We start from the raw sequence: 9977 nt of genomic DNA on the forward strand, positions 1-9977 counted from the left end.
AGGGTGGAAGAACCAGCACCATACCTACAGGCTGGGGAACTCCCTTCTTGTCAGCACAGAGGCAGAGAAGGATCTTGGAATCACTACTGATTCCAAAATGAACATGGGCCGGCAGTGTGAGGACACGGTCAGTAAGGTTAACCGCGCTTTGTCATGCATCCACAGATCCATCATGAGCAGGTCCCAGGAGGTGATCCTTCCCATCTCTGAGACATTGGTTAGACCACAGTTGGAGTACTGTGTCCAGTTCTGGGAGCTGCACTTCAGGAGGGATGTGGACAACATGTAGAGGGTCCAGAAGAGGGCCACTCGCATGATCGGGGCAGCAGGGCAGGCCCTACGAGGAGAGGCTACAGGACCTGAACCTGTTCAGCCTCCACAAGAGAAGGCTGAGGGGGGATCTGGTAGCTGTTTCTAAACTTACTGGGGGGGGGACCAGTGGGGAACGGGAGAGTCCCTGTTCCCCCGAGCACTACCAGGAGTAACTAGGAATAATGGCCACAAGTTGACTGAGAGTAGGTTCAGGCTAGACATCAGGAGGTGCTACTTCATGGTCAGGGCGGCTAGGATCTGGAACCAACTTCCAAGGGAAGTGCTGCTCACTCCTACCCTGGGGGTCTTCAAAAGGAGGATAGATAATCACCTGGCTGGAGTCATTTGACCCCAGCTTTCTTTCTTTCCTGCCCATGGCAGGGGGTCAGACTTGATGATCTGCTTAGGTCCCTTCCGACCCTACCAACTATGAAACTATGAGTGAAAACTAAGAACTGGAATTTTCTGAAGGGTGCCTCAAGTTTAACCAGGGGTGCCGTGAGTCTAAAAAAAAAACTTGAAAACTATGGACTTAGGTACTGCCTCAGAGCATCCTCAGTAGGCTACCTCTCAAACTGAAGGAATGCAGTGGCATGAAAATGCCAACAGACACTATGTCCCAGTGAAGCCTGCTGATACATGTGCAACACCACACCACACACTCAGCAGCTATGCCCCCTCCAATTTGGGAGGTAGCACTCGCAAAACAAGCCCAGTTTTTCAGGAGAGCACTACCTGGCATGGTGTTTTTCTTCCAGGAGAGAGAAAAAAATACAACTTAAATTGGGGCAAAATCATAATATTTTAAATTTCTTTAAGATCCTGGGACTGTCTTTCTCAAGCCATGAGCATCTCAGCTAAACCATATGCAGTACCTCTAGTAAACAGGAAACATGAAGAATATTTGTAAGAGAAAGAACCTGTAAGTACAATCTGGAAATGCAAACGCTCTGTTCCATGTTAGCTCACTGTGAACCTTGAAATAATTTTATCCTCACCATGGTTGCTTTCAGTCCTAAAATTTCCACAACCACACTAGCACTTATGTTGACATCTATAACAATTTCAGCTACAGTCAAAATAGGAAAGTATGAGTCACTCACATGGTTAAATACTTTCCAGTGCTCTCTTGCACTTTTACTGTTTTCTTTCTTTTTTTTTTAATGGAGTATCAGAAAACAGAGAGTAAAACAAAAAACATTTGCTACAAGTTGCATTATTCATCTAATGAGGATATCGTGTTATGCAGGAGAGAATAATAATAATATCATCTTTTCAACAATGTGAATATAGAAGAGAATTATTGATCTGAAAATCCATTCTGGCTCTGTTGACCTTTATAGACAAAATTTAGAAAATAATGTGCTCAGTTTTATCACATCCCAGAATGTCTCCATTACCTCACAGACATACTTCAAATGAAGACTTCAGAGAAGTTCTCCTAACCATGCCTACCCTGATTTCATTATCACTGTGCGGATTAATAAAACTACCCTGTAATTATCTTTTGTATCCACATCCATGCTCCAAACTCCAGCATGTCTGGAAGCAACTGAGCAACTAAGGTGAAATCCTGACATTTGTTTTAAAAACAAATTAATGCACATATCTAGCCTTCAAAACTGCAAAGGAAAAAACATCTATGGACAAATGCAACTTTAAAAGGGGAGTGGGAACTACTGCTCTGAAGTGTATTACCTGTTCCACTGTAACTGTCAGATCTCCTTGGTCTTTAGATGAGTCCTTAAATTGTAATAAACTATACTGATGTAAAATGTTACTGAATGTTGTTACAATATAACTTGCATCTGCATGCCCCTATGCATGGCAAAACTATTACAATTTAACCCTATTTCATTCAGAGTTAAAGTTACAATGGTTTAAGAAGCTTGTATCACTACTTGAACGTAAGTGAAGCAGAAGAGTCAGTCCAGAGCCTAAAACAATAGTTGTGAATTGTCCTATGCATCCTAAAGGCCCCTGCCTTCTATAATTTAACTGATTTAGGGCTTGCCTGCATTACTAGCGTGCTGCCTCCATAACTATGGTGGGCATGCCTCCTAGTGGAAATGCAAAGTATAGCAGACAAATGGGGCTTTTCTTTCAGCTTTGCTATTCCATTGCCCTGACAACAGAAGCCAGGAAGGCAGGAGCATCCAGCTCTTCTTATACCTAAAGCCAACGCAGTTCTGCCAGCAAAACTTTGCAGTGCTGATGAAGCCTATCAAAAATTCCTCCCTGCTCGCACAAGTGTAACAGAACAGCGGCTGGCTCTAAGAAAGCAATGTTTTCAAGACAGACAAACTGTCAGCTATAAAGGATAGAGCAGCTGACAAGATTTTTAATCAGCTTACATATCCTACTGCTGCCCTTATTATTTATTACAAAAGCCAGCCAACAATTTAGAATCCATCATGTTTATCATACATGAAAGTCAAATGATTAAAAATGGGAGGTAGTGAGGTATATGATACACCATTATCAGAGAGCTCAGAAGAGGCTAGTCAAACTTTATCAAAGCCATTCAAACATCATCATATTTCTTAGAGGTCTACTGAACTTTTTCTCCAGTAATTTTTTTAATTTCACATTAAGAAAGATTGTAATACTTGCAAGGTGGGGAACAGTAAGAAGTCCATATTTTTTAAATTCCCTAAACATTTTCTTTAGTTTTATCATTTAGCAGAAAGGCATTTTGACATATTTAATATAGAAAACCCAACAATCCAAAAATTAAGGACTTAATGGTATATTGACACAGTTACAAAGTGACATAGTCTGATCATTTACTGTTCTTCTGTAACTGGTTAAGGATTTACTTCAATAAACTTCCATTAGTGTTAATGAAAGTCTCCTGCATAAATCCCACATTTATCATTGCAAGATGCTATTAGATGTGTTTTATAGTCTACAAGCCATAATCATGATGGTCTCTAGCTGCAGTGCAATATGCACATATTCACTTATTGGTAATTAATATTTTATCTTTCCAAATATTATGCAAAGTGTCAAGGGTGTGCCCTTAAGCATTCTCATCAAGAAAAGACAGTGTGAGGTTATCCCTGAAGCATTAGTTCTGCTGCCTATTGTATAGTCATTATATTTGTTATATAAAATACAATATTTTTCCTCTCAACATTTTACACACCTACAGCATCTTTTAGCATATTCCACCTATGCTAGAGTTGAAAGGCACTTGCATGATAACACCTTCCATGTTGTGGAAACATTAGAGTGATGTTTTACCCATAATGAACCAGGAATTATGCAAGAGACAAGGATTTCTTAGGGTGATATATATTATTGGACCAACTGTATAGTTGGGATAGAATTAGCCAGGTTTTCAAATGCAAGACATTCATCATCAGGTGACCTGCAAGGGTGTAAACTGCTCTGAGGAAGCAGATAAAGAATATTTTACATTTGAAGGCTCATCTAACTCCATCCTAACTATACAACTGGTGTAATAACAGTGTTGCAGGGCACTAAAGTGCCTGCTCCTTTAAGAGCAGAAACTGCTTGGGGAGAGGACCCTAGGAGCCAGACAGAAACCCCACAGGTGCATGTACCTATGGCAGCAGGCTACCAAGGGAATTAGCCTGCACCTGCACCCAGTCAGCTGACTGGAAGAAGTCAGGGCCCTGGGCATATATCAACCCCAGGGCTGAGACCAGCAGGTGTTAGTTTGTTGGCAGCAGCCAAGGGGAAGGATCCTCCAGGGAAGAACTGCCCAGAGACACATGCCCTGATATGCTGCATAAAGGGCTAGTGCAGCTCCAGGAGCTCACCATGTACCCTGGGCTATAAGGCACTTCGTGCTGGAGGAGAAGTTTGATTCTTTTAAAGGTTCAGAGCACACCCTGATCAAGGGCTCATATTTTGGTTGCTGTTTTATAAAATCGGTGGATTGGGTTGAGGCTATTGGGGGAGCAGAAAGCCTCACTGGGGGGCCCACTACAGTGTGGGGACCCCAGCGCCAGCAGATGCAGTGACAAAGGGGGGCTGTGGAGAGCCCAGTGCCAGTGTTGGGCACAGATACAGAACTGCGGAGAGCCTGGCAATGACAGGAGGCTGAACTAGACTAAGGCCTCAGAGAGGCAACATTTAACTACCATCTGCAAGGTTTGGGGCATGGCAAAGGGGTGGTTTTGGAGTCACACATCTAGCCCATAAGGCTGAGGATGTCCCATGAGGCATCAATTTTGAGTGGGACCCAAGAAGGGGTCCTAAAATCTACAGGGTTCAGCAGGTCAATCAGGACTGTGTTCAGACCTAAACTCGAGGGCTGCCTCCCTATATTATAATTACCAGCAAGACATGGCAGGAGAGGAAAAGGTTGTGCCAGTCTTGCCCAGTGGGCAATCACAGAGCCCTAGTGGCATCACGGCCACCCCTGGGGACCCCACCCCATGACAAACAGATATTAGAGCTGTGCAAAACTTCGGTAGCCAATTTGATTTGTAGGAGATTCAGCCCAATTTGGTGGCCAAATCTGAATCAGATCGAGAGACCCATTAAAAGCTACAAATCTAATTGAAGCCTCTGAATCAATTTTGAGATTCGGAAGGTAGACAAGCAGGAAACAGAACCTGAGAAGAGGGAGGCATAGAAAGACTGCTCTGATATTGATATCTGTAGCTGGCCAGTGACTGTGATCTTTCCCTGAGTTCCCTTGCAGTCATGGCGCTCTGGGGGAGGGACATAGAAACAACACATAAGGCTGTGTGTGAACTCATCTATGTGCCTCTTGCGAGCTATCTGTCTGTCTCTCTGTTGCAGCAGCAACGTCTGAAGGGCTCTGGCTTAGTAGTAGGTAGTTTCTTGTCACCAAGTTCTATCCAATCCTTTCCTATTTACCTTTGCCTACAATCCCTATTATTATCCATTACTTTCAGCTTATTCTTCCCCCAAAATCCTCTTATTTGTTCTTGTTAGCCTGTTTTTTTTTCCTCCCACAAAAAGAAATTCATGTTTTCCCTGATAGTGTGTCATCACTGTGCAGGAAAAAACAATATATATGCTACACACAGACACACACACATTTTACAGCACATCATGAAGCATGCTGGAAAGGCAGGTGCCAGGTCTTCTGGCAGGGGATGGAGAGGGGGCAGAGGAAGAGCTGTAAGTCCTTCTCCCCGCAAACATAGATGCACCCTCTTTCCTGACAGTGAGGAGTCTTCTACTACTAGTGGGAGCAAGGAGGTGGGAGCTGTGTCTGCACCTGCAGTACTACCAGTAACACCAGTAATCACAACCAGCAGCAGCATGACATTCACCATTCCAATTTCAGTTGCCAGCATGATACTTCCAGTGCCAGAGGAGGAGCTGGATCTGGAAGCAGGGGACCCAAGTACCAGAGTCAAGGAAATTGTGGGGAAAGGGGAGAAATTTGAGTTTGTGCTCTATACCTCTCAAAGTTCCCCTAGAGGCAGGTCTCCTCTGGAAGGCACCCTCTGAGGTGTAATGGTCCATGAGCATGCCCCTTCGGTCCATGAGTGCAACACCTCAGTCTGTTCCTGAATTAGTCCTGCCTCCCCATTTTGTTGCGTGCCGCTTTGGTCTGCCCCACAGTATAACTTAAAGTATTGAGCTTTAAGTGTTGAGCTGGCCCTTGCATTTCAGTAAGGTATTTTGGCTCATGCTTAATTTAGAACATGAGTGAGTCCATTACATTTACTGAAAAAGTGAAAAATACAAAAACCTTTGAACAGGAACCACCTTTGATGGTATATTATACTGCTGTATGTTTTGTGTTCACATATACATTGCACATACACCAACACAAAGGTAGATTTGTGGTTTCAGTGTAAATATTTTGTACATCTGAACTATGGATGGGGAGATAGAGCCATTGTTGTCATGCCTGCTGATCACCAGCAGAGGGCTCTCCCTATTTCTGATTCTGAACCCAAGAGAACAAACCACCACCTTGCTGTCCAAGGCTTATGAGAGGGAGGAATAGGAGGGCACAGTTGTATCGGGCCCCCAGACTATGAGAACTGTCATTTCTTAATAGCTGTTGAAACAGAACAGGTAAGTCCTAGAGTAGACTTAATTCTTTCTACTGTTTGTTTTGGGCCAGAAAACAAACAAGTATTTCCAAGATGTTTATAAATGTGATTTTTTTTTGTTTCCAACATCCAAAAACTTTCAGTGACACATTACAATACATAATTACAATAACCAAGGTTGCTTTCCCACAGAGATTGCAATCAAATTTTAGACATGATACAGCAATGAGGAAGAAAGAAGGAGAAATAATTTTGTAACTTCAGCACTCATCCTATGGCTATGCAGTTTTGTGATCACCTTCCTGGCTATCAATGCATTTGGGGTAAGTGGTAAATTAGCTTTCTCTTACCTGAAGCTCAGTTTATTCCTTGCTTTTACTGAGCATTATATATCCTACTGACATTGTCCTAAAACATGAAAGCATTCCAAGCAGCTTGCTTTCTAGTGAAGAGAGGCTGAAGTTTGGTAGTTATATCAGAGGCATATAGTCAGACCAGGGACAGGCAAAACATGGCCCAGGGGCTGAATCTGGCCTGCCAAGCCTTTCTGTTCAGCCTGTCGGGCCCCTAAAAGTTTAGAAAAGTAATATTTATTTGCTCCTGGCTGCCTGTCAGAGATGCAGGGGAAGCCAGCAGCAGGACCCAGAAGCAAGGCCTGCCCAGTCCCTCCTCCACCCCCAAACCAAAAGCCCATGCCTAGCAGAGGCTTCTGGCTTGGGACCATGGGGCTGTTCCTGCTTCCCTGGACCAGAGAGGGAAATGTGGCCCTCAACAGCTTGCCAAACTCAGTAAGCAGCCCTTCGCCCAAAATAACTGCCCGTCCCTGAGTCAGACCATAAGTTAGGAAAACATCTCTATTAGGACAACACATATTTATGTTCCTGTGAAGTCAATGAGGCTTAAGCATGGGTTTAAGCACTTAAGTGCTTTCCTGAATTGAGTTTTTGGTTGTAGCCGTGTTGGCTAAGCACATAGGCAGGCCAGGTTCTTTGAATTGATGTGATACCTTTTATTAGACAAGCTGAGTATTACTCAGTTGGTCAAATACAAGATAGCCATCGGAAGGGTTTCACATATCTCAGTGAACTATATAAGTATCCAAAAATGTAATCTTTTTCAGGCTTCTTTTGTCTCTCTAATGATGAAAACATTTCATAGATTTCATAGAAAACATACAAAAAATAAAACAGGAAATAAAAATGGATATTTGGAATATGTTATATTCTATAGAAAAAAAAATCACCCCCTCCCCAACGTATTTCTTAAATACTCTTCAAACTTGGATCACCCCAAGAAACTGTACTCTCTGCATTAACTATTGATGTTGCAACACGCCTCTTGGATGCTGGACATACTGGATTTTGGTTACCCATCACAACGTCAAAAACCCCCAGCACTGTTTTATTGTTTTGGGAAAGATTCCTCTAGTTCTCACAAAAGTATTTAAGAAAAAGATTCACCTTGCGATTCTGGAAAAATGAAAAGTGCATCCTTTTATCATTAATTCTGTTACATCTACATACTGGTTTACTAGCCAGTGGGCAAATACAGAACCCAAGTCATTCATAACCAGGTTGTTTACAGTCCCTTAGTTTTGCAGCAAATTGAGAAATTAAGAACGTACTAGTCAGCTGTTTGATGCAGCTTTTACTTCAAAGGGCACCACTTCTCTGCTCAGCTGGAGCTCCCACAGCTGTTTGAGGAGCAGTGATCTTTGAAGTAGAAGCCACAGCAAACAGCTGAAGCATGTTTGCAGTTCTCCACAACTGTTTTTGCTCTATATAACCTTGATTTGGGTTGTAAACCTAACCCCGTGAAGTATCTGGGTTTCACTATCTCTCTACAGTGCACATTTTAATCTTGGCTAAAACACCCCTTTGCTTATAGGTAACGATAAATTTATCTTTGATGACTTTGTGAGGTACAGTGATAGGTGTTGCCTACAGTCAACATTCACTGCCTTCTAACTTATGATTTAGACTAGAATTAAGGCCTAAAATCTGCACAGTATTTAAGCATGCATGTAAGTGCTTTGCTGAATAGACATGGCCTTCTGTCTTAAGCCAACCTAGTATTCCTGGGTGCCTCTACATGAGCGCTGACATTGCTCTGACATGCTGTAACTGAAGCACATCAGAGCAGACTCATCTGAGTCTGCTGGAGTGTGATAATTGCTGCACTCCAGCAGCCTCCCACATCTCGTGCATCAGTGTCTCTATGTTTCAAAATGGTAATGGGCACTTTAACTAAATCTTGTCAAATTTTAGTTCAAATGCCCATGCCGCCATTTAGAAGCATAGGGATGCTGACACATGTGATGTTACAGTGCTTTAAGTTAAGCAACTTTCAGAGCCACTCCAAAAGCACTGCCTTCCACCCCCAGAGCACGTGTAAAAGTGCCCCCTGAGCACTGTTGCCATGTTTCACCCCAGATGTGACTGCATTCCAGTGATACTGTGTGTGAAACAACTCCTTTGACTGTCTCATTTGTAAAGCATTAGGGAGGTCTTGTGGGATGCAAGATGTTAAGCAAATGTAAAATGACACGGACACTTGCATGCATTGCATTATTTTACGCAACACTTTCCCCAAAAGATTCATTCTTTGGGGCATAGTGCTTACATTAACAAGTCTAAATGATTAGGAATTGCTACAAGAGGAAACACATTGAAAAGTGTTTGTATTTACAATAGAGTTATATAATTTTGGTCTCACCTGGAAACATCTATATTTTCCAAGCCTGTCTCCAAATTTATTTATTTATTTTTTTTGCTGGACTTATTAACTTGACTGCAAATTATTTCTCCAAGTTTGACCAAAAACATATTATGACCATTTATATGCTAGTCAAACTTAATCTCACTTCCTAATTTATAGCACAAAATGAGTTACAGTAGGAACACTGTTTTCATTTTAGGTAAGGGAAATGAAGGGGTCTAATCAAGCTCTTGTGTATATTACAGAAAACATGCAGATCAATAGAAAAACCTCTTAAAGATTTTATGGACAACAAATATTTTATGTTTTCTGCTTTATTTTATAGGGAAGTTCTGCTTTTTTCGTACTGCTTCTCTGGTAACAGCCAGATAGATCATTAATTCTATAATCAGCACCTAGAAAGAGTTAGTGGGTTTTATCTCAGATGCTTCCAATCTCTTCCCTTCTTGGTTATGGAGCACTGTTACCAATCTCCTTTCCCTTTCTATTAGAAATGAACCAGTCATGTCAGAATATTATCCCAAATATGAGCCAGAATTATTAGTTACAAGCTCATTATGTCTGTGGTGTAATTTTGTTCCAAAGTTTACATCCATACAGAATTAGGGTAAAGGAAAGTATAAATATTGTTATACTGTAGAACATATAACTCAGGTTGGGGAGGACCGGGTTAGAGAGCTTCTGGAGGGGCTGGACGTGTTCAAGTCAGCGGGTCCGGATGATCTCCACCCCAGGGTGTTGAGGGAGCTAGCTGGGGTTATTGCGGGGCCCCTGGCACGGCTCTATGAGCGATCGTGGTGCTTGGGCCAGGTGCCAGATGATTGGAAGGTAGCAAATGTGGTCCCCATCTTCAAGAAGGGGAAGAGGGAGGACCCGGGTAACTATAGGCCCGTCAGTCTTACCTCAATCCTGGGGAAACTCTTTGAGAAGATC

The sequence above is a fragment of the Gavialis gangeticus genome, unplaced genomic scaffold (genome assembly GCF_001723915.1).
Source record: "Gavialis gangeticus isolate Ggan-Ray unplaced genomic scaffold, GavGan_comp1, whole genome shotgun sequence".
Taxonomy (NCBI): Eukaryota; Metazoa; Chordata; order Crocodylia; family Gavialidae; genus Gavialis; species Gavialis gangeticus.